The following is a 26,964-nucleotide window of genomic DNA, read 5'->3' on the forward strand; positions in this document are numbered from 1 at the left end:
AAAAATGACACACAGGAATTAAGACTGTCTTCAAGCAGTTTGCCTTTGGATAGCAACAATACTAAAAAACTGCTGCTCATTAGCATCCCTTATATTGAGAATCCACTGTGACTGAAGTGTTATTATCTGCTTTATCTTACTCCCATTCTCTTTAGTTTCAGTATAAATAAAACTAATCAACAGTATAATTATTACTAGCATAGAGGTAAGGAGGGGAGCAATTCTTTACTCAAACACTGCAAGGCAAGATTTGAAACCATTACAGTAACTTTGGGAGTAAATTGAGTTTTAATGTTATTAAGTTCTCAGGAAAATAGTAGGAAAGGTCATTTGTCTAGGTTATTTTGTTTTATTTGATGACAAAATTGCCAATACAGGTAAGGATGGAAAATTAAGAGAAACTATAGTGCTTGGATTCATAAAATTCGTATTGAACAGTGCTTAATGGAAAGCAGTATTATCAGTAATAATTCATCCTTCTAAAATATTGAACATTTGAAATTTGCTAAGATAGAAATTTTAAAATCTGTACTTTAAAAGAAGGAAAACCCAGAGCAGTACTTTTATGTATAGTTGGCAGAGAAGTAAAGTGTTGGAAAGCAATCTGGCAACCTGCATTAAAATTAAAAATACATATACCTTTAGATTCAGCAATCTTCCCCCTAGGAATTGATTCCCACAGAAATAAAAGCACCTGTACTGAACGTATTGGTACAGAATATTTATAGCAGCATTGTTTGTAATTAGGAAAAATTCAAAAATTGAAACAAATATTTATGGCAACACTGTTTGTAATCAGGAAAAATTGAAAACAAAATGAATGCCCATTAATAGGAAAAGAGCTGACTAAATCATGGCACATCCATTAAGCAAATGACCTAAGAGTTTTATCCCACTTCACGGGATTCCCATATTGTTGAATGCACAAACCAAGTGTGTTAGTCTATTTGTATTGCTATAAAGATATATCTAAGGCTGGGTAATTTATAAAGAAAAGAGGCTTATTTGTCTTATAGTTACTTAGGCTATACATGAAGCGTACTGCTAGCATGTGCTTCTGGTGAGGACCTTAGGAAGCTTACAATTATGCTGGAAGGCAGAAGAGAGCCAGCATGTCTCATGAAGAGAGACAGAGCAAGAGAACACAAAAGAATATGTATAAGACTAATTTTTTGTTAAACAAAACCTGTATGCATATGCATTGTAGATGTTTCTGTATCAGTATATTGTTACATGAATGCAAAAGAAAAAATGAAAAAATAAAACTAGGGATTCTGATTTGCGTGGAAGGAAACACAAAAAATACTAAAAAGGGAAAATCAAATATTTAGCAGTGGAATAAAAAGGTCAAGAAATACAAAATTTACAACTGTAATTCATTATTTTGGGGGATCAAGTTTCTTTATCACAGAAATTCCTTCAACTTCTTAAGCTGTAAAAGCTCCCATTTTGACTTATTGATGCTCAAACCACTGAGAGCTATCACAAGATCATCTTGATTGACAATTCTCAATGAACACAGTGAAAAAATTAGATATGTAAAGTAAATGAGGAAAATGAGGAATGTGAAGTCAAAATATGATATAACGAAAAAGATAGGGGACTGATAGCTTCATGTGAGTAAGCCAGTCTAATAACTTTATAATATTATACACCATTGCTTTCAAATTGTAAAAACTAATTGTTGCTAAAAGAATTCTAGTGATTAACAAAATAATATAGCTGGTATGCTATTCAAATGAAAAACTTCTAAATGTATTGAAATATAATTATAATAATTACAATTTAGTTTACTTTAGAGGACCATTCATTTCAAGAATTCTTGGTCATCCCAGCAGACCACTGGGTTCCTTTGTGCATAAGATTCCCTAGGCAATTTGGAAGAGTTGAGGAAAGCCTGTATTGATGATTGTATGAGCAAATATCAGGATTAAGGGACATGGGTATTGGTTAGTCCACACCAGGGCAGAGTCTCTTACTATGGCAGGGGAAAGAAAGCAAAACACAGCTCAAGTTTCCGTACAATCTCAAGGGGACAAAGTAATTGCTTTAGAGTAAGTCTAAACATGGGAGGCAGGGGCGTGTCACACAAAGAACTCTTTAGCCTGCTCCTTGACAAATGCAAGTTAACCTCCTAAAAGAATATGGCTACTTTGGGTAGAACGAAAGAGTTTTATCACTTAGAAATCCAATTATCTAAGGTTGATTGAAGTCATTGTCACACAGAGAGAAATTTCTCTGTTGGGTGGAAGGAGCTATAAGTTGGAGCAGGGATGGTAACATTTACCTGACTAATTAGGGGCAACTGGAGTGGAGTCATCAGCTGCAGTAATGGTTGAGGCTGGGAAATGTAAGTTATGGGGGCAATAGTGAGTTGATACTGGGAATTGAAAGAGTGTGAACCCTTGGAAAATTTGTCACTGGGTATTTTTTCTTCTAAACTTTCTAGTCTCTTGGAAGGAGTTGGAGGAGTTAAAATTTTTCTAACTGTGGGTCTGGAGCTCAGTGTTTCCAGGATAACAGCTTAGGCCATTGATTTTCCTCATGACTGGTGTGTAATAGAAATAGTATCTCTGCATTCTTTTATTAATTTATTCAACAAATATGTATTAAGCTTGTCCATGGCAGATTTTACTTTGTGTATATGTAAACCAAGCAGATAGATTAGCTATGCATTCACCCATGCTCCCCAGGCTGCAACCCACGAGCACTAGCTCTTCCTAAGTATAATGTTTTGTGTTTCCAGAAAGTACTAAACCTTGATTTATGCCACAGTTCCCTCACCTGTCCTTCATACCAGGAATAGCTTTTGCCTTTGATCCATCTTTCTCTGTATCTATTCAAGATCTACCTCCAGCCCTGGCTTATCTGTCAACACAGTCCCTTTATCCCCTGTTGCATAAATTCATCATGATCTTAGGTCTTCTGATATTTCTAACTTCAATCCTCAATGCTGTTATGGATTAAATCTTTTAACCCACTTCCATTATATTGATGAGATTTTGAAAAGAGGAATGATAAATATGACAGGAAGATATTTTATAGTGGAAATAGAACAGGTGATGGTCAGAGTAAGAAAAGGAGCAGAGGTGAGGAGATTAGATGAAGAGACTACTGTAATAGTACAAGTCAAAAAATTTTACTTCTGTTTTATTTGAAATATGATTTTTCTTTTAATAGCTAAAAGGAAAATTGGATTCAAGTATGTAAAACAGTAAAAAAGTTAGAGTAATTTAATAAATTATCAAACACTGTGTAACAGTCTTTATTTCAGAGTTTTTATTAATAGATTTATCATGTTTTGTTATGTTTTAATGGAATCACTTCTCAGTTGAAAATATTACTGCTGATCCTATTAAAAGTACGTATTTTTAATATCTGAGTCTATATAATTATCTCAAACTTCTATTTTGAAAGGACTTATTTTGGCAGTTACATAAATTCCTGCAATTATACTAGACAGACAAATATTTGTACATTAACAAAAACAAATATATATATATATATATATATATATATATATATATATTTAATAAAGAGGCACCAACTAGTGAAATTGAAAAGGAAAGCTAAATGTAGGCTGAAAGTTTCAGAACTGGAGCTTCAAAAATGGGAACTCATTTAGGACCCAGTTAGAAGCATCATCAAAAGTCTTCATATTCGATCAGAACCTAAACTCTACCTATAGAGTAGTTTACCACTTGTAAAACCACGTGCCTCTTTCTTCTGGCTATTCAGTCCAGTTTCATTATACTCACCATAGGTGTTTGAAGAAAGAATGGAAAAGCCCAAACTAATGAGTTTTTGTAGTGTTGTAAATCTGTACAATGGCCGAAAGCTATTGCTCTGTTGTTTTCTGCAGCAGCACAGACCACTTTTCCTCTGGGCAGTCACTGCTTGAAGTAATTACTGACATTAATGATGCAAGCTACTGAATTGAATAGATCTAGGTTTATGTTGCCATACATCACTGTGCAACATCTTCTGTCTTCTCTGCTATTACCAAAAGTTTCTTTAAGTGTTTTAAGATACTTTATTTGACCCAGCGATGCATTTTAACTACAAGAAACCACCAAGCAAAAATTCCAGGACTCTGAGTTTTATGTATATTATGGTAGTTATATTGGTATAAAATTATTTCTTCATCCAAACTAAAGAACAATAGATGCTAATAAGTGCCACGTAAAACATCATCTTAGTCTCTTATGTGTCACATAATCTTGTAACGGTAAATTGTTAACACTTAATAAAAGCCTTCGTTTGATAAAGGTTTCTTTTGCCTTTTTAAAAGGTGGATTTTTACAGAACTTTCTTACATACTTTGAGATGTAACTACCGCCATTTTCTGCTGTTCAAGTACTGTCTAAGTAAGATGAATTTTCCTGAACTATTATTAGAAGGGAAGTAGGGTCAGGAGACGCTCCTAGTTTCATGGCTCTAGAGCTCCGTCTCCTGTGCTTATTGTGAAGTGCTAAAAATACGGCCTTTTTGAGATGTGTCTCCTCTGCTCTCCTTCTCCAGTTTTTATCTGTGCCATCCCTTAGCCACTGTTGTCCCTGTTTTGCTCATTCTAGCTTGAGAGAACTTCAGTTGGTTAGTTTCAAAAGTTCATAAACCCATATCCCTCCAACACCACCTGAATTTTGTGTTCCCCTCACTGTCACTTAACCTCTTTCTAGATTTGTCTGCTCTTTGCAGATTGGCCTGCTGAGCTATATTGAGCAGGGACTCTGCTGCGGAGATGACTACCTGCCAACAATTCAATATATGGGATTCTCAAAAGTCATTTTGTTTTTCCTTTGCTTTCATTGTTGGGCACTTTGCTGATACTACACATCTTATTGCTGTTGAAATTTGATGGCACCCACTTGTATTTTGGAATCTACGGAGATAACATGTCATTTAGTTTTGTTGAAATGCTGTCCGTGGATTTTTTTGTTTGCTGTATCATTTTCTTTGATTGGTTGGGGGCTTGTGGAATTTACCCGACTAGGCTGCCTATTGCAGCTCCAATCTTGCTCCAACTTATCTATTTCATCTTGACTCTATTTCGCTAAATTACATATTTCTAGACATTTGTCCATTCTTATTTCATTGTGTTGAGAAGTATAATATATAAATAAAAAAGTACAACAAACAAAATGTATATATGATGAATTTCCATGACATTAAATTCCATGTAATCACAACTAAGTTAAAAAAATAGAATTAATATTTTCTAATTTCCTTTTTGATTCTTCTTTGACTTGAGTTCATTAGAAGTATGTTATTTAATTTCCCAATATTTGGAAAATTTTCATATATCTTTTTGTTATTGATTTCTAGTTTAATTCCATTATGATAAGAGAACATCTTTTGTATGATATAAGTCATTTAAAATCTGTGAGGCCTTTTTAAAGACCTAGTATATGGGCTGTCTTGGTAATTGATGTACAGTTTAAGATTGTGTTTTCTGATGTTGTTGGATGAAGTATCCAATAAATATTAACTAGGTCAAGTTGGTGCATAGTCTTATTCATGTCTTCTACATACTAACTGCTTTTCTGTCTATTTGCTTTATTGATTACTGAGATAAGAGTGATAAAGTCTACAATTGTAATTGTAGATTATCTATTCTGCCTTAAATTCTATCAGTTTTGCTTCATTATTAAGGTCTGCTATTAGATGGATGCACATTTAGGAATTATTAATGAATTGGCCTTGTTATGAGTGTGTAATATCCTCTTAATGCCCTTGTAATATCCTTTGTTCTCAAGTCTACCTTTTGCTAAGACAAATACACCTACTTCCCTTTGATTAGTGTTTGCATGGTGCATCTTGTTCTATACTTTTAACCTATCTGTTTAGTCTTTAATGTGAGTTTCTTGTAAACAGCAGGGATATGAGTCTTACTTTTTATCCAATCTTTATTTTCATTGGTCTTTAGGTCCAAACTTTATTTCAATTAGTGTTTAGGTCTTTTATATTTAGTGTAATTATTGATATCATTAGATGAAACGATACCATCTTGCTAGATTTTTTTTCCTTCTCCTCTTTGTTCTAATTACTTTCTTCTAATTTTGGATTATTTATGTTTCATGATTGTTTTATCTTCACTATTGTCTCATTAGTGTGAGTGTATATATATGTATATAATTATGTCTTTAATTAGTCACAATCTATCTTCAAATAATATACTGTCTAAAATGTTTTTACTCACAATACTTCTGACACCAAATGTATAGGGTTTTCCTCACACCAGTCAATTTTTCAACTCCCTAGACCCAACTCAGTGTCCTGCAAGTCAATCAATTCAATTTAGACACTACCCGGATTTGCACAAATCCCACATTGTTAAGGGTTCAATCCCACAAGACTGTCCCCACTTCAGATGTCAGTCACAAGTCCAGGCAACCCATATTTCTGCCCAACTATAAGTCAGGGTGCACAACCCATTCCTCACGTTCTGTAATTTCCTAGAATGGCTCACAGAACCGAGGAGAGTGCTTTATTTACTAACTTATTTCCTATTAACAGTTCTTATCATTTATTTACTATTTATTAACTATAAACAGTTCTTTTAGTATTAACAGTTTACTATTAACAGTTCTTATTTTAAAGGATATCACTCAGAAACAGTCAAATGGAAGAGATGCATAGGGCAGGGTATATGGGGAGAGGTGCTTTTATGTCCTTTTTAGGCATGTCACTCTCAGTACCCCAGTGTGTTCACCAAACTGGAAGCTATCCACATTTTATTGGCTAGGGGTTTTTAATGGAGATTTCTTTATGTAGGCATGAATGATTACATCATTGGCTTTTGGTGATTACTCAGTGTCCAGATCCTCTCCACTTCTGGGAGATCAGGGGCTAGGGCTGAAAGCTCCAACCCTCTAACTACATGGTTGGTCCTTGAGCAGCCAGTTTCCCTATGAATCTATCTGGCCGTCCACCAAAAGTCACTTCATTAGCATGAAATCCAGTAGAGTTGAAGGGAGCTTATTAAGAATAACAAAAGTATTCCTGTCACCCCATCACTTACACATTTCCAAGCATTTTAGAAGTTCTTGTGTTAGGAACTAGCACAAAGACCAAATATACATTTCTTATATCATAATATCACATCCTGCTTCACATACAACAGTATATTCCCAATTCTTCACATCCTTTTTGCAGTGTTGCCATACATTTTACTACATTGTTACGCTTTTACTATAGGTCATCAAGTAGTTTATTTTATGTTTTGGTCTTCTGGCTAGAAATTGAGGGTTTACTCCTTTCTGCTTTGTAATTACACAACTCTGCTCACATCTGGGGTCAAGCAATGAGAAGACGGACAGAGAAAAAACTCATTGGGGTCGATCCCACCTTCTGGAAACCCCTGCTTCACCAACTAGAAACTTTCAGAGTTTTAGTTACTGTGGGGCTCTTTCTACCAGTCATTGCCAACATCACCACCACCACCACGACCATGGAACTTCTTGGAGACTGTGGGGTCAGACAATGCAGAGATGAGAGAAAGAGAAAACAAACAAAACAAAAACCAACCAACCAACCAACCAAAAAACCACATAATGCTACTCTCGTTAGAATTTCCTTTTCCAGCGCCTCAAACTAGAGCTACAGATATTATCCATTTGTATCCCAGTGCTAATTTGTGGGGACACTGGAGCTTTGAGTTCAGGTCAGAGCATATTGAAAGAAAACAATATTGAACACTGCCAATTCAGTGACACTTTGAATTCCGGTCTTCTCCCCCAGTTCTTCTGCTGCTGTTTAATTTTCTGTGTCTTCAAACAGCTGCTTCATGCATTCTGACAAGATTTTATACCTGTGTTCGTGGAGGGAGACAGGCTAGAGTATGCTTCATCTTATCCCCAAACTGGAATGGTTCATGGTTGTTTTAATTTGATTTAATTTAATTCTCTGGTTACTACTATGGTTGGAAACCCTTTAATGTACTTTCTGGCTGTTTGGCTATCCTGGTTTGTAAATTGTATGTTAAAGTCTCTTGACCATTTCTTTTGTTTGTTTATAATTGGGTTGCATATGGTCTTAATTAATAGAAATTATTTTTACTCTAAAGTGACTTTTTTTCAATTATCAAGTGTCAGGTATGTTGGAGATCTGTTCTTGGGCTCCTTATTTGATTTCTTTCCTATATTTGTTCATTCTTTTGCATCAATACCACATTGACCTAATTATTGTACTTTTATAAGCTTGGTATGGAACATAGGAAGTCATTTTACCTCACTTCGTTTTTCTTGAGTTTCATGGATATTTTTAGTTGGTTTGCATTCACATACAAATTTTAGGATCAACTTATCAATTCATACCCCAGCACCCAAAATGAAAATATTTTATTAGGGTTTTGTTTGGCATTGCACTGAATTCATAGATCAGCTTTGGGAGAATTGACATTTTTATGACATTGAATATTCCAATCCCTCCATATCTTTCGTTGTTCTTGTTTTTAATCTCAATAGCATTGATATACTTTTCTGCGTCACAGTTTCACATAACATTTTCTTTCTTATAATGTGCTTTTTCAGTTTTGTATCAGGATTATCCTGGATTCATTAAATAAGTAAGAAAATATTTATTTTATCTTTTTTTTTTTGAAAGGTAGTCATAGAATTAAAACGATCTTTTCCTGGAAATTTGGTGGAATTTGCCTATAAAACTATCAGGTGTTTTCTTTATAAAAAATTTATAAAACTACTTGACTTTCTATTATTTTTTCTGTAAGTTGATAAACATTAATTTTTAGAAATGTATCTATTAAGTATTTAACTATATTGGCATAAAATTAGTAGTAGTTTTCTATTATTTAAAAAGGAATCTTTTCTATTTCTGTACTTATGTCCCTTTTGGCATTCAAAATGCAGTTTATCCATGGCTTCCCTCTATTCTCTCTTACTTCATGAGATTTTATCAGAGGTTTGTCTAATACATTACTCTTTCAAAGTACCAACTTTATTGATCATCACCTAGTCTGTAATTTCAATTTAAAAAAATTCTGCTCTTAACAATATTATTCACCCCTAGTGAGATGTCCAGGATAAAGGGAGGCGATAACCCTTAAGACAGAAGGCACTGGGTTCCCCGTGAGAGTGGGTAATGTTTGCCATTCATCTCTCCACTAAGCATCTCCTTAGATGAGGGCTTTTCACTGGAAGAAACAGCATTCGAAGGAGGTTGTTCTTCTAGTTTGTAACCTGAGAGCCCCAGGGGTTTCCAGATGGAAGCGCGGAAGAATGGCTGCCCAGATAGTTAGGATGGTTGTTTTAATCAGTACCTCACCCAAGTAGAATTTTTGCACAGGCTTTGTATTGTTCTCCTAGTCACCTTTAGCAACATAGGATCAATCTCCTTAATTTCTCTAGTGAGGATGCAGGCATGATTTCAAGCTAATAGCAGAATGCGGCAAGAGAAAACTTAAAAGACTTATCTGTTATCTATTTTACAATTGCTATCATAAGCCAAACTTTGCTTTAGATTACTCTCATGCTTAATAGTTCAATCCACTTTTTATCTCTCCAGGGGAAGATATATCAATAATATATTATTAATATAAAAAAGTAATTTCAAGAGTTAACAAAAATATTAGATATAAAACTCTAATAGTTGAAATAAATAATGCAATACATATAGTAAATAGAATGGATGAGGCTGAAACATAAATTAAGGAGTTAAAATAACAGTCTAAGGAGCTCTCTTGGAATGAAGTGTAGAACAATTACAATTTTTTTAAAACAAGGAAAATGTTAAGACACATAGATTATAGAAGTAGATCTAGCATGATACAGCTAATAGAAGTTGTAGTGGGGAAAATATTAAAATAAAGAGTAGCAAATATTGAAAACATAATGTAGATGAACATGACAGAATTAAAGAAAGATAAATGGCCTCAGATGGACAAGGCACAGAGTGTTAAACAGGAGAGACAAGAAAAAGTTGACACTCAGACATGTTATAATAAAGTGCAGTACTTAGGAGGAAAATTTTCTGTAATCCCAGCACTTTGGGAGGCTCACAAGACGGGCGGATCACAAGGTCAGGAGATCGAGACCATCCTGGCTAACACGGTGAAACCCCGTCTCTACTAAAAAATACAAAAAACTAGCCGGGCGAGGTGGCGGCGCCTGTAGTCCCAGCTACTCGGGAGGCTGAGGCAGGAGAATGGCGGGAACCCGGGAGGCGGAGCTTGCAGTGAGCTGAGATCCGGCCACTGCACTCCAGCCTGGGCGACAGAGCGAGACTCCGTCTCAAACAAAAAAAAAAAAAAAAAAAAAAAGGAAAATTTAAGACTCCTGAAGGAGCAAAACATCTTTGAAGATGAACAGTGGTCTTCATCATAGCAACATTGTATACAAAAGGACAATGGAGTCATATTTTAACATATTGAAGGCATATAACTTGGATTTGAAACTGTTTATTCTTCTATGTTGATATTTCAATGTTCGCGCAATTTATATTCAGCTACTTAAACCTCTGAAGTTATACTACATAAAAGCCTTCATCGAAAGAACTTCTGAAAGAACTGCTAAAAATATACTGACAATGCTGCATATTTTTTCATAAAAAGTATTAAGAGTTTAAGATACCTTGATAAAATCATTGTTTAAAAAAGTATGACATTTTTCCACAAAAGAGAAATATATATATTTTCGTGATAGCCTAGGATGAAAATACCTATTTAATATAAAATCATGCACATTTAAGAGAGGAAAAGGCGGAACTACAGATATTTGGAAAATGTCAAAGTTTTTGTTTTGCTTAAAGAAATATATATATTAATTTTTATATAGGTAAGGAAATAGAAGAAACAAATGTAGAAAGTGTGGTAAAGATTAAAATAAAAACGTTAGATAAAATGTGCATATATCCAATCATTGTCAATATTGATTAGAATTAAAGTTAAAAACCACAGGCTGTCACACTAGGAAAAAAATCTAGCTTCATGCTTTTTATGAAAGATACACCTAAAACATGTAATATGCAAAGACTGAAAATTAAAGAATGGAAAAGGATATATCAGGAACAAACCAACCATATGCTGTTGCTCTACTAACATTAGACTAAACAACTTTAAACCAAACAAATTCATTATAGTCAGTACATAATACTGAAATATTTAATTCATCAAGAAGATATAAAACCATTCTAAATATACAAATATAAAATAAAACACTCAAAATAAATATATAAAGCCAAAATTAAATTACAGGAATCAGTGAATAAATCTGCCATTATATGGAAGATTTCAACACAGTTCTGATTCACCATTATGTCAAAAGAAAAAGAAAAGGAAAAATACATTTGTAAATTGCTTACAAGCAAAATTACACACAAATTTTGAGGACAGAAAAAATAATTTTCTCTTGGGATTTTTCGTGGACTTAATTTTTTTGTTCCTATCTCTTATTTCTGGAAATTTTGTTTTCCTCTGGTTTCTCCATGGTTGACTTTTAGAAAGGAACCACATCCTCTGCTTATTTTTGTTGTTGTTGTTGTTCTGGCAGGAGCTAAAGCCAGTTTTTTTTTTTTTTTTTCCTAATACAATAAATAAATATACCTTAAAAAGCAGAAAACTGATAAACTGATTACTAGGTTTATTAGCTTAGAAGTAGAGCTAAAGGAGAAACAAAAGCTAGTTCACAATCAAGACAGCCTGTTAATTTGAAGATCGAATGCATTGGACTTTAAAAAATATATAATTTTATATAATTATCACTGTTTTTTACTTCTGTAGAAGTAGAAGCAAAAAACAAAAGTCATCCGAAGACCTTTTTGGAATGAGATGTTTATAAACAATCCTAAGTATTCAAATATCACTGACTGTTCAGAAATGTACACCATGCCTGGCTAAAAAATTATGCACCTGGGAAATTGCCAATCCATTCACGTGGACTCTGGAAACATTCAGAATGTGCAAGTCAACAAATACTTAGCCAGAGTTCTCAGAATAATTAAGAGAGGCCAAAAGAATATAACTACTACCTTTAAACATGAGATGTAAGCTTCTTGAAGAGCTTGTTGAGATCCTCATCCCAATCAGACTGTGCCACAGGAAGTTTTGAGTCTCTCTAGGGAGGAATCTGGGGTCTAGAGAAGTCTGCAATTTTAAGTAGTAGCATGTTGCTATGTATCCTTGCTTGTGAAGTAAAGTTGCCTGTATGGATGAGTTATTATAAACTGGTGTCAGCTGGTGTCTTTTAATCAATTATTATTACACTCATAACAACCACTTAGTATTTAACAAAACGGCCAAAGAAAATGTGTAAATGGTTGAAACTCAAGAAACAAAGTCTTGTTAGTTTGTCCCACTAGGTCGTTTTCATATAATCTAATTGCAATATCTTAGAAGTGGAAATATGTCATCGTTTGGCTAGATTTAAGAAAACAGAAAATATCCTTCAGAATATATGAATATGAAAGTAGATAGTTCAAAAATGTCTGACAATCATCAGCTATTTGCTGATTTGATAACTGATATGAAATAGTAAGCACACAGTTTTTTCCCCAGCATTTTATTGTGAAAATTGTCAAGCATACAGAAAAGTTGAAAGAATTTTACAGTAAATATCCAAATACCCACCACTAAGATTCTACCTTTAACATTTTACTATATTTGCATTATCATATATATCTCCAAATACACACCCCTCTCTGTATCCTTAATCCATCTTGCTTTTCAAAGTAAATTTCCTATATTAGTACTTTTCCCCCTAAAGGCTTTAGCATGTATATCATGAACTACAGTTCTATATTTGCTAACATTTTATGTAAAATTAACGAATAAAGAAATGCACAAACAGTAAGTGTACCTTTGCATGACCTTTGACAAATGCATACACCTGTGTAACCTAAATCCCTAAGAAGACATTGAACATCATCACCAATCCAGGTAAGTTCCTTCTTTCTTTTCCCAGTTAGTCTCTGTTCCCCCATCCCCATAAGAAACTATGAGTCTGATTTTATGCACCACAGAATAGTTTTGCCTATTCTAGAATTTCATCTAAATTCATAGATATTTAGTCATACTATATTTAATGATTTGTGTAAGGCTTCTTTCAGTATATATTACACTAACATAACGTTTTTGAGACGCGTTTTGGAGTGTATGAGTTTGTTACTTTTTATTGCTGAGTAGTATTCCATTGCTTGTATATATCACAGCTCGTTTATCCATTCTCCTATTGATGGACACCTGTGTTAGTTCTTGTCTTGGGCTATTATGAACAAAGCTGCTATGAACATTCTTATACAAACCTTTGTGAATGTACATTTATTTCTCTCGGGAAAATACCTAGGAGTCGATTCACTAAGTCATAGATTCAGTGTATGTTTGCTTTTATAAGAAATTTTAGCACACGTTTTAAAAAATTATTATTAGAAAGGTTGCTACAAAAGGAAACAATGGGAGAGAGCATATCAACTTTAGAATCAGTCTTACTGTTTAAATACAGGCTCTATTACCTTTATGACAATATTAGACATACATGTGCTAAATGGAGATGATATCTCAAACCTAAAATAATTTTATTTCTCACTTAAATATCTGTCCAAGTGGGTGTTCCTAGTCCTGGATTGTTATACTCTCTAGTTTAATGATATTTTGTTTATATTTATTATTCTCCTTATTGCCTTGAACTGAATTGAGAGATTTTTAACAAATGTCCCATAATATTTTGTTAAACTTTAACTTCGACATCTCCAAAATTTCATTTTTAACACGGTAACCTTTTTTCTTAACAGATTCTGTGCCAACCCGCTTTCCTACATATTGCTGTTGCTGAACTGCCACATCACTGTAAATAGAGCTTCCCAATTCCAAAAGTCATTCTCAATAAGCAAACGCCATGCACTAAAGAATTTTATTGGCCGGGCGCGGTGGCTCAAGCCTGTAATCCCAGCACTTTGGGAGGCCGAGACGGGCGGATCATGAGGTCAGGGGATCGAGACCATCCTGGCTAACACGGTGAAACCCCGTCTCTACTAAAAAATACAAAAAACTAGCCGGGCGAGGTGGCGGGCGCCTGTAGTCCCAGCTACTTGGGAGGCTGAGGCAGGAGAATGGCGGGAACCCGGGAGGCGGAGCTTGCAGTGAGCTGAGATCCGGCCACTGCACTCCAGCCTGGGCGACAGAGCGAGACTCTGTCTCAAAAAAAAAAAAAGAATTTTATTGTCCTTATGTTTAGCAGAAATTCCATAATTTAAGGGCAACATAATAGCAAATTCATAGGTAAAAATATTAGCCCTTTGGGGAAAGGAAAATATATATCTGTATAAATGCCTCAAACCTGTGGTTCGGCTACTCCTAACGTTTTTGAGTGCTCTTCCTGTTTCTCCCAACAAAACTCAGTTCTAGTGGAAAATGAGTAGGAAGGCTGGAGGCAGGCATGCGAATGGTGGAGCGACATAAGAAGCAATGGGGTCTCTGGTGGTGTTTGACACGCACCTTCCCGGCCTTGCTAGTGTGAAAGCCACGACAGAGGATGACTTCCCTGCCAGAGCCAATGTGCAGTCCACGCAAGGCCATGCTTACCGACACCGGAAATCCGGTACATCCAGTCCACCCAAGGCCATGCTCACCGACACCGGAAATCCGGTACATCCAGTCACAGAAGTGTGGGTGCTATTGGGAATAATGTAAGCCTACTGGAACCCCTCATCACTGAGAAGCTGGGAGTGGAGGGAAAGGCGTCTAAAAACCACTCATCAGTGTTACCCATTCTCACTGGCATCTTGCTGTTCATGGAGAGGAAGAATTGGACTCTCATCTGAGTGGGTTACTGCCAGTGGCATGTAATTCCTCACATCCTCAAGACTTATTCCGAAGAAAGGACAGTCAGCAGTTGACTGGTTTCCTTGTTACCTAAATAAATATTCAGTTCAAGACTATTCTAACAGCTGTCCAATGTTGACGTCAGCGGGCCGTATTTTTTTACCTTTTTAATTTTTTTGAATTACGTTTTGGCAATTTGGGAACTTTCCAGCTAACCAATTTTATGCATTTGAGTCTTAAACATAGTTAGGTATTACTGTGGCTTCAAACAAGCTATTGATTCTGAAGTAGTGGGTTCTAATTGAATTGATTGTTTTAAAAAAATTTGTTAAGACTTTAATTGCTATGCGGAAGTCTTAGTAATAAATATTTGGTTTTTACTGACTTTAAGACTTTACTTTTACTCTGGTAGATAAGCTCAATAAAGTTCATATCCTGACACACATCTCCCGTGCCTCCTGAAAAATATTCTCACCAATATGTTGAACATCAGGGGAGACCAGTGACTCTTAGAAGCAAAACAATTGCTTTCTGCACTCGTTTCCAGCTGTTGGAATAGTCTCCTGGTCTTTCTTGTATTCATATCAAGGACTGAATCAGCTTGTGAGAGTCAACACCTGTTTTCCTAATAACCCTCAACAGAGCTCTCACTTCCTCTATTTAGAAAGGGTGGCCCCTGTTGTACTCCAAGAGCAATGGTTGAGAAAACTGATTGGCAATACCTTACAAAGATAACTGTCGGATGTGTTGTTAAAACGTCAAAAGGGCCACGAGTAATTCCTTCTTAAGAAAAAACTATCTTCATTTTTTTCTTCTGTTCAGAAGAAACCTTTCCAGCAGGTAGGAATCCTTGATTTTTTTTTTTCTTTTCAAGGTAAGGATTGTGCAAATCTGAATAACTCCAAAATAATCAAGCAGTGATATGTGGTAGTCGATAAAAATAGCACAGCCTTGGACAGACCAGTGGCGCAGGCACAGGCCTGTAATCCCAGCACTTTGGGAGGCCAGTGATGGCAGATCACTTGAGCTCAGGTGTTAGAGACCAGCCTGGGCAATATAGTGGAACCCCATCTCTACAAAAAAAAAAAAAAAAAAAAAAAAAAAAAAAATTTAGCTGAGTGTGATGGTGGGCATCTGTCGTCCTAGCTGTTCTGGAGGCTGAGCACGGAGGATAGGTGGCTTGAGAGCCGAGATGAGATCTGCCATGACACTCTAGCCTGGATGACAGAGCAAGACCCTGTCTCAGAAAAAAAAAAAAAGAAAAGAAAAGAAAAAAAATACACAATCTCAAACTAGCTGGCCAGCCCTCTGATATTTTATGAACATCCGGGCCATTCTTCCCAGCATACTCAATGGCCCAAGCTTTTATAGGAAATGGATACAAAAGAATACGGTAAGCTTTTATTGCACATATTTGCTCTGGATGTGTCATAAACATTGTAACAAACTCTAATTTTCATTGAAGCAACAAGAAAAATCTAATGCAATTTTGCACTGAGAAAGGTGTGCATAGTTCATTTGATTTTCTATTCAAAATGAATACAGACTCCTTTCATCTGGTGTTCCTCTCACTAGTAATAATAGTAGCAATAAAAGGTTAATCCATTCCTACTGAGAATGGAAATTCTATGTGAGAAAAAAGACTGATAGTTAATAGTAATCCTTTTAGAGAAGTAAGACCAAGATTAGTTTTTTAATTTACTAATTATTTTGCCCAGTATCACTTGAAATTTTCATATCCTTTTGTCTAAGCATCTCTGGATTTTTTTTGTTTCTTTTGTTTTTAAAAAATAGTATTTTGGTTCAGTGTCTACTGTCTTGCACTGTATCCAGTGTACAACACATTGGAGAGTTTAAATGTCAAATAAATACTTAACAAAATATTTAGCTATGCTATGTTCTTTAATACTTAAACTTTAAAAGGGTTTAAGAAGAGAAAAACCTTATATATGTTTAATATAATGCTTTACTACATAGCAACATTGATGATGATAACAATAAAATTATAAAATTGCATTTGAATTCTTAAAAGTGTCACAGAGTAGTAGTAAAATGAATTTGTGGTCTTTGATTCTTATTATGCACAAAATAGCTATAAAAGACATTCTTATAATGATTGAAAAAATTTGATTAGAAACTGGGTGTTAGATAATAGTAGGAATTTATGGTTTATTGTTTGTGATAATTCCTTCATTTTACATAATAAAATATCATAATAAGTTTAGTGTGAAATGTCATGATCTGTATAATTTATTTTTACTTTAAAATTTTTAACCAAAATAAACTACACAAATTAAATATGATAACTTGTTGAATCTAAGTTATGGATATATGGATATTTCTTATACTCTTCTCTGTACTTTTCTGTATGTTTGAAATATATCATAATGAAAATTACAAACACAAAGACAGAAAGAAAGGAGTGAAATGAAGAAAAACAGCAGTGAGTAATAAGAAAAGCAAATAAATGAATATAGAATCAGAAACCAAGATAGAGGTCATAGCTTCTGCTACATATGCAATTAAGGGAAAGCCATTAATTGATCTGAATTTAGTTTTCCTATTTTTAAAATGGGGATAATCTAAAATGAAATGCTGTGACATATCTACTAGATGGTTAAAATAAAAAAGACTGACAATATAAAGTGTTGACAAGTGAATGGAGCAAATTAAACATATGTCGCTGGTAGGAGTTTAAAACTGTATAACCACTTTGGGAAATTTTATAACATCTTTTACTAAATATATATGTAATATAGAAAGGGTTTCTATATTTCAAGCAACTTCACTCCTAGTTACATACAAAAAAAAGCAGATAAATGCACATGTCAACAAAAATGTATGTTCAAAGTGTTCATAGCAGTTTTATTCATAATAGCACAAAACTGAAAACAACCAGATGTCTGTCAACAGGTGAATAAAGAAACAAATGTTTGTTTCTTTTGAGGGAAAGTAGTCTGGCACAAAGACATCTTTATTTTGTGATTCTGTTTTTTTATTTTTAATTTTTGAGATGGAGTCTTGCTCTGTTGCCGGGCTGGAGTGCAGTGGCGTGATCTTGGCTCACTGCAACCTCCGCCTCCCAGGTTCAAGGGATTCTCCTACCTCAGCCTCCCTAGTAGCTGGGATTACAGGCATGTACCACCACACCCGGCTACTTTTTGTATTTTTAGTAGAGATGAGGTTTCACCATGTTAGCCAGGATGGTCTCGATTTGTTGACCTCGTGATCCACCTGCCTCAGCCTCCCAAAGTGCTGGGATTACAGGTGTGAGCCACTGGACCCGGCTTTTATATATTGATTTTTACTCAGGCATATGCATATATATGTAAAAAATATCATTCTTTACTTAGAGTGTTTTACGTACTTTCCTGTATTCCATGCTGTCTTTCAATTAAATAGAATAAATAAAACAAAAATATTGATATTCAAATCCCAGGAAAGAAGAGCAAATACAATAATATGGAATTATTTAATAAATTATAAAACACTATACAAATTTCCTAACTATCATTTTCTTTATTTCTTTATCGTTTTTGAGATGGAGTCTCGCTCTGTTGCCCAGTCTGGAGTGCGGTGGCCCAATCTTGGCTCACTGCAAGCTCTGCCTCCCAGGTTCACACCATTCTCCTGCCTCAGCCTCCCAAGTAGCTGGGACAACAGGCACCCGCTACTACACCCAGCTAATGTTTTTGTATTTTCACTAGAGTCAGGGTTTCACCGTGTGAGCCCAGATAGTCTCGATCTCCTGACTCATGATCCGCCCACCTCAGCTTCCCAAAGTGCTGGGATTACAGGCCACCGTTCCCAGCCATAATTATCATTTTCTAAGCTAAACTTCAAAATTTTTGCAAAAAACAAGATTTTATTTTTACATCGTGACAAGCATTGTTATTATTTGTATTATAGTAAATTTGGCTCATCTTTTACTCAAATCCTTTTTTTTGGACTAAGCCTTGTCATAATCTAATTCTTATCATTTTTCCCTTTTCACTGATAGTGGAAAATTGTATATTTCTATTAATTTGCAGTTGCCAAATATTCACACAAAAGTTAGTTGAGCACCTACTATATGCCAAACATTGTGCTAGGCACTGGTGACACAGATTTATATGAGACATTATCTCTTATTTTCATATCTTCACATTTTAGTCTAAAACTCAATTGTAATACTTGAGTTGCACTAGATTCCATAATTTTTAAATGACAGAAGCCAAAATGATTATTATACATTGAAAACAAAACACAAAAATAACTTTAGTTGATATTTGAATTAAATTGATTTACCTCTATTTTGCTTCTAGTAAACTTCTGGAAGTTAAAAGGTATTCTAGGTTAAATTTTTAAAAAAATAAAACTTTGAATTTCAGATAATTTAAAAATATATTAAACTTGATACAAAATTCACTTAAAAGTACTTTTGAAACTACAAATTATTATTTAAATATTTTTACACTATTAACATTTTCTTAGAAATGTGTAAATAGCTAGTATTATTTTATAATTATTTAAAATTCCCTGGTCTAGTTTTTTTTTATTTAATGTTCCATTCCTCAGTAGTAATCGTTCAGTGAATAAAACACTCTTTTATGCTTTTGATATTCTCAGAGACTAGCAAGTTAGCTTCCTTCCTGAGGTTTGAAGCTGAGTTTTTAAATAGGAGATTTTAGTGCTCATTTTTTCAGATGTCACTCATCGAGAATACTTGAATATAGGTGCTCAACTCCTGTGACTCCCATCTTTCAAAGCACTAAGTACAAATTGATCTTCCAAAAAGCGTGCAAATGATGCACGATATGCTGAGCAGCATGTGATCATTTGAACGAAAGATTTGAAAACAGTGAATTACTCTAAAACCCCTGGAGACCTTTTTATAATTCAGGCAATAAGAGCCCCCATTCTGAAAGGTAATATGTCTTTTTAAACACCCAGGTTTCCTGTTCTCATCTCCCAAGGTTTCATTTCATAAAAAAATGTTAGTTGACATTATAAACAGATGCCAGAATGCACTCATCCAGCTCATGAAAAATTCAGCATAAGTTTAGCAAAGCATAGCAAAATCACTTATTAGGGGAAAATGCATAGTCTGATAGATGACCATGATTATCAGGTAAATTATTCACTTCTTTTCACAAAGCAATCACCCAGTGAAGACTAACTGGTTATGTCAGGGAACAGGATGTGAGGAGTAAAGATGTGCTGGGAGTGAGCAGCAATGCCATGTAAGTTGCAGAGAAATGCTGGAATGCACAAAAGCTGAGCGCTATTTAATAAATCCAACCGACGCCAGGGAAAACATGAAATCTGGAGCTACAGACTTGCAACGGAACTACTATCAAGCTAGCATATCGGTGCTACAGAAATAGGCTAAAGCCATGTGAAGTCATCAGAGCCTAGACATTATTTTTTCCACAAACTAAAATCTAACTGCATTAGAAATATAAACACAAATTCATGGCAATTCTAGTTTCAAATCTTCTCAAGACAAAAATAATCATAAACTAGAAGCAGCACTGAGTAGGTTGCATGTGGAAACATTTCTGTCAGAGATTGAACTTTGAAATGATTAGCATTCAATCTATCAGATTATAGATTATGTTATACTCTGTAAGCATTAGAAAATCCTACAATTTTTAGGATTTGTGAAAAAATTAAAATTATAGTTATGTCTAGTACAATTTCATAAGAAAAATTCTTTACCTTTTGAGCCAGTTTGAGCCACCTTCTCATTGAGACTTTCAGTAAATATTTATAATCTATGTTGTCCAGTTGTATTTGAAGTTAGTTTTGAGGATGAGTTGTAGTCAGTATAGTTCTGCTCTCCCGCGTCTGCAGCAGTCATGGAGGAAATGATAAGATAGATGTCACTTCTCTTAACCAAAAACAAAAGGATTTTGTCTTCTATCTAGAAAGTAATGTCTTCATAGCTTATTATCCATAATTCAATCCTGTTTTATCTCAGGGTTTATCTGGACCAGAGAGTTCTTATGTGGCTTATAGCTGGGGCACATCAATGTACTAGTTTATTGTGCAATGCAGGATTCCATCATTTTTAAAAAATAACTTTTACAAAAATTAATAGATTTTATTTTTTAGTTAAGTTTTAGGTTTACAGAAAAATTCAGCAAAAAAAATATAATTCCCAAATACTCACTTTTGCTCCCACACCACACAGTTCCTTCTATTATTATTATCCTCCATTAGTGTGGTACATATGTTACAGTTTTTATTGATAATATAATTCATCCAATATCAATACGTTATTACTCACCGAAGTCCATAGTTTACATTAGTATACACTGTATATATTGACTACTCAGTGGGCTTTCACAAATACAAAATGTCATGTTCCCTCCATTACAGTGTCCTAAAGAGGTTTCATTTTCCTAAAAATCCTCTGTTCTACCAATTCGTTCTCTCCCTTCCTCCTGCCGGAACACTGGCTATTATTTTACACTTTCTACTGTCTCCATAGCTTTGCCTTTTCCAGACTGTCATATACCTGTAGTCATACAGCATACAATCTTTGCAAATTGGCTCCTTTCGCTTAGAAATATGCATTTAAGTGGCCGGGCGCGGCGGTTCATGCCTGTAATCCCAGCACTTTGGGAGGCCGAGACGGGCGGCTCACGAGGTCAGGAGATCGAGACCATCCTGGCTAACACGGTGAAACCCCGTCTCTACTAAAAATACAAAAAACTAGCCGGGCGAGGTGGCGGCGCCTGTAGTCCCAGCTACTCGGGAGGCTGAGGCAGGAGAATGGCGTGAACCCGGGAGGCGGAGCTTGCAGTGAGCTGAGATCCGGCCACTGCACTCCAGCCTGGGCGACAGAGCGAGACTCCGTCTCAAAAAAAAAAAAAAGGAATATGCTTTTAAGTTTACTTCATGTCCTTTTGTAGCTGTGTAGCTCATTTATTTTTATTTCTGAATAATAAACACCTCATTAAATGGATGTGCCAAAGTTTGTTTATCCATTTATCTGTGGAAAAATATTTTGTTTGCATACAAGTTTGGCAATTTGGCATTTTTAATGAAAAAAAAATGTGCTGTAAACATTTGTGTGCAGAATTTGTGTGAACATTAATTTTCAACTTATTTGGGTAAATGCCTAGGATTTACCTATGATTGCTAGATCATAGGTTAAGACTACATTTAACTTCATGTGAAACACCAACCTCTTCCAAAATGACTTCTCAACAACAATCCATGAGAGTTTCTGTTGCTGTACATGCTCTCCAGCATTTGGTATTTTCCGTGTTTTCTTTTTTCTTTTTTCCATTGTAATAGAAGTGTAGTGATTTCTCATTTTCATTTGCAATTCACTAATGGTATATGATGTTAAGCATATTTTCATGTGCTTATTTGCCATCTGTATATCTTTATTTTTGAGATGCCTATTGGGATCATTTGTTCAATTTTTAAAAATTGACAAATGTTATATATTTTCAGGGTACAATCTGTTGTTTTGATACGTGTATACATCGTATAATGATCAAATCAGGATAATTAGCATATACAGCCATTTATCGTTTCTTAGTGATGAGAACAAAATCCTCTCTTCTAGCTGTTTTAATATAAACAATCCTTGTTGCTGAATATAGACATCTACTGTAAATAGGACACCAGAACTTGTTCTTCCTTTCTAACTCTGTACTATCTTCTCCCCGTTACCCCTTTCCCCTGACCTTCTCAAGTCTCTGTAGCCACTGTTATGTTCACTATTTATGAGATCAACTTCTTTTAGGTTCTGCATATGAGTGAGAACATGTGGTATTTTTCTTTCTGTATCAGGTTTGTTTCATTCAACATAATGTCCTCCGTATTCACTCATGTCACAGATGACAGGATTTCATTATTTTTTATGAAAGAATGGTATTTTCATGTATATATTAGTAGTATTTTATTATATATGATATGTAATGATTATATAATATATGATTTATATATGTAATATATTTATATATACATTTTTGTAAATTTATATATTACATATATGCACCACATTTTCTTTATCCATGCATCCATTGTTAGACACTATTTGACTCCATATCTTGGCTGTTGTAAGTAGTACTACACTAAACTTTGAAGTGAAGATATCTCTTTGACACACTGATTTCAGTTACTTTGGATATATATGCCCAGTAGTGGCATTGCTGGATCATATGGTAGTTCTAGTTTTAAATTTTTGAGAAATCTCTATACTATTTTCCACAATGGCTGTACTAATTTACATTTCCACCGACAATGTACAAGGGTTCCCTTTTCTCCATATTCTCACCAACACTTATTATGTTTTTTCTTTTTGATAATCGTCATTGCAACTGGAATAAGATGATATCTCACTGTGTTTTGATTTGCATTTCTCTGATGATTAGTGATGTTGAGCAATTTTTAATATACCTGTTGGCTGTATTTATTTTTTGAAAAATGTCTATTAAAATCTTTTGCCCATTTTAAATTGAATTATTGGTTTATTTGATATAGAGTTGTTTGAGTTCCTTATATATTCTGGATGTTAACCCCTTGTCAGATGTATAGTTTGCAAATATTTTCTCTAATTCTGTAGGTTATACCTTTACTCTGTTAAATATTTTTATTGCAGTGCAAAAGCTTCTTTAGTTTGATGTAGTCTCATTTGTCTATGTTTGCTTGTGTTGTCTGTGCTTCTGAATCCTCATCCAAAAAAAAGATATTTCACTAGTCCAGTGTCACGAAGCATTTTTTCTTATGGTTTTCTTCTAGTAGTTTCATAGTTCCTGGTCTTACATTTAAGTCCTTAATTTATTTTAAGTTGAGTTTTGGCATGTGATAAAATATAGAGGTCCATTTTCATTTTTCTGCATTTGGACATATGATTTTCCCAGCACCATATACCGTCGCGACTGTTCTTTCCCCAATATGTGTTCTTGGTTGTCAAAAATCTTTTGACGGTATATATATATGAACTTATTTCATAATCCTGTATTCTGTTCTAGTGGTCTGTGTTTCTTTTTAAATTCCAATACCATGTTGTTTTGGTTATGATAGATTGGTATTATATTTTGAAGTCAGATAGTGTCATGGCTTCAGCTTTTTTTTTTTTTTTTTCTTAAGATTTGATTTGCCTATTAGTAGTCTTTTGTGGTATCATGTGAATTTTAGGATTGTTTTGTATATTCTGTAAAAAGTCACTATTATTTTGGTGGGAATTGCATTGACTCTGTAGATTGTTTTGGGTAGTATGGATGTTTTAACAATATTAATTCTTCCAGTCAATGAACACTGGATATATATCTATTTATTTGTGTCCTCTTCAATTTTTTCATCAGTGTTTTATAGATTTCATTGTAGAGATCTTTCCCCTCCTTAGTTAAACGTGTTCCTAGGTATCTTGTTTTTTTTTTTTTTGTTTGTTTTTTGTTTTTTGTTTTTTATCTTTTGTAAATGGAATTGTTTTCTTGATTTCATTTTCAGATAGTTCATTATTCGGGTATGGAAATACTACTGATTTTTGTATTTTGATTTTATATCCTGCAACTTTACTGAATTTGTATATTAGTTCTAACAGGTTTTTTAGTGGAGTCTTTAAGGTTTTCTATTTATTAAATCATGTCTGTAAACAGGGACAGTTTGATTTCCTCCTTTCCTATTCAAATGCCTCTTTATTTTTTTCTCTTGTCTAATTGCTCTAAGACTTCCAGTACTGTGTTGAAGAGAAGTGGTGAAAGTGGGCATCCTTGCTTTGTTCCAGATCTTAGAGGAAAAGCTTTCAATGTTTCCCTGATTACTTCTATTTAGCTGTGGATCTGTCATATATAGCCTTTATGGTGTTGAGGTGTGTGCCTTCTATACCTAATTTGCTGAGTTTCTATTATGAAGAGATTTTGGATTTTATCACATGTGTTTTTCTGCATCTATTGAAATGGTCCTATGATTTTTGTCCTTCTTTCCGCAAATGTGGTGTATCACATTCTTTGATTTGCATATTCTAAACCATCCTTGCATCATTGGGATGAATTCCATCTTATCATGGTGGATGATCCTTTAAATATGCTGTTGAACTTGGTTTGCTAGCAACTTGTTGAAGATTTGTGCATCTATATTCATTAGTAATATTGGCCTATAGCTTTCTTTTTGTGTGTGTGTCCTTCTCTGGTTTTGGCATCAGGGTAACAGTGCCCTTGTGGGATAATTTTAGAAGTACCTTCTTCTTCAATTTTCTGGAATAGTTTGAGAAGAACTGATATTAGTTATTTGACTCTTTTATCTTTCTCATTTATGTGTCTGTTCCAATGTCTTTGTGGTTACAGTGGGATTAACATAAAGAATCTTGTTATACTATTTTAAACTGATGACAACTTAACTTTGGTCACTTAAAAACACTCTAGACTTCTTCTCTCTCCCTTAATTTACATTTTTATTGCCTTAATTTTTACCTTTGTATATATTGTGTGTTCTTTAACAAGTAATTGTAGCTTAGTTATATTTGAGAATTTTGAATTTTAACATTTATACTAGAGGTTTGAAGGATTTACATAGCACCATTACAGTATTGTTTTATTCTGAGTTTGATTATGAAATTACCTTTAATAGTGAGTTTTATACTTTTACTTTTATACTTTCATGTGTTCAGCTGGCCTGTGTTTGGTCTCCACACTGTGTAGTGCTGCTTGTTCCTTAGGGGTAGGGCATCGTGTGGACTTGGGCAACATAGTCATGGCTGTTTTGCTGGGCCCAGACTCCAAAGGCCAGAGTCTAGCAGTGGCTCTGATTTCAAGATTGTACCATGCAGTGGTACTTACAGTTGCTGAGGGTGAGGGAGGTGCTCAACTTGGGCTCCTACTCTGGAGCAATGTGGCTACATGATTTCAAGGCAGCTCCCTAAATTATGCTCAGAGTCTGTGAAGACTACTGGATTCTTCTGAAGCAAGGACTGCAAGTATCTGAAGTTGCAATGGAGGCTTTGGGGGTCCTCTGTTTACTTCTTCCCTGCATGGGGAAGTCTCTCCTGGCTCTGAAATAATCCTTATGGGGGATATAAGGGAGCAGAGATGGGATGCTTTGTTCCCCTGTCTGTACTGCTGTCATGGGTTTATGTGCATGACAATGATTTTTCCAGTTCATTGCTGTACAGCAGTACTCTCTTTCGGAGACTCTAGTTGAATTTTAGTTGTTTACTTGTTGTTTTGTTTTTGTGGGAGGATGAGCACCAGTTACCTCTAGTCAACACTCTTGCGATGTTGCTCGTCCTACTGAGACTCACCTCTTAGCACACATTTGGAACTGAATTGCATTCAGAAATAAGGATGTATTCCTCATATATATTTCACATTTCAGTAGGCTCTACTGCTGCTATTACCCAAGAAAACACCCATAAGGAAATGTGTGTCTATGTAAAAAGCAAATTTGGAAACCTAGTCCCATTTCATTAAACAGTAACTCCCTTTTGGGGAAACTGTGGAGTATGACTGCTCAAGTTACACGTGAGATTAAATAGCAACCACTACAACGTAATATTCAGGCTAAAGGGACCTGAAGTTTTAGTTCAATTTGTCTTCCTATGAAACCCTATATGCAATCAAACTAATCAGGCCAAATCTGTCCTGGAGTTGTGAAATCAAAGGACTGGAACAGGGGCGTTAAGAGTTGGCCTGGTCTATCTTCCCATCTTGGCACTAGATTATAATCAAAAGACCAGGTGAAAACTGGGCCTTGAGTAAGTTCACCAAAGAACCTATTTCTTATAAATGAGTGCTTCTAATCACAACAACAAAGAAAAATGTTGTACTGTGAGATCTTGGACTTGATTTTCTATTCCTGCTTATCTTTCATTTCCTATACCAGCTTTTGAATTCTTAAGTCCACAACTAATGGACTTTCTCTTTTAATAATTATTTTGCATGTAGTCTTTAACAAGTTTTAAACTCTTTTAACAACACTTGAGTGTTGTGCATGTCTTTACACTCTTTACATTTAAAAGTGTCCAAAACTAGATGTGGATTAACATTTAAGAACTGAACAGTAAGTACAGGGAAGCCTATGGAGAAATACTGAAGCCAACAGAGAAAGAGCTGTTGGAGGATGAAAAATGAGGTAGGAACTAGTGGGAGGCCATGCAGCCCAGACTGGTCACAATGAATAGTTCTATCAGCAGTGAATAATTTTTGGGGAATAATGAGTGGGAAGAGATTTTTGAAAACGAGTAGCCTAAAGCA

Source organism: Piliocolobus tephrosceles, chromosome 5 (assembly GCF_002776525.5).
Source record: "Piliocolobus tephrosceles isolate RC106 chromosome 5, ASM277652v3, whole genome shotgun sequence".
NCBI classification, from domain to species: domain Eukaryota; kingdom Metazoa; phylum Chordata; class Mammalia; order Primates; family Cercopithecidae; genus Piliocolobus; species Piliocolobus tephrosceles.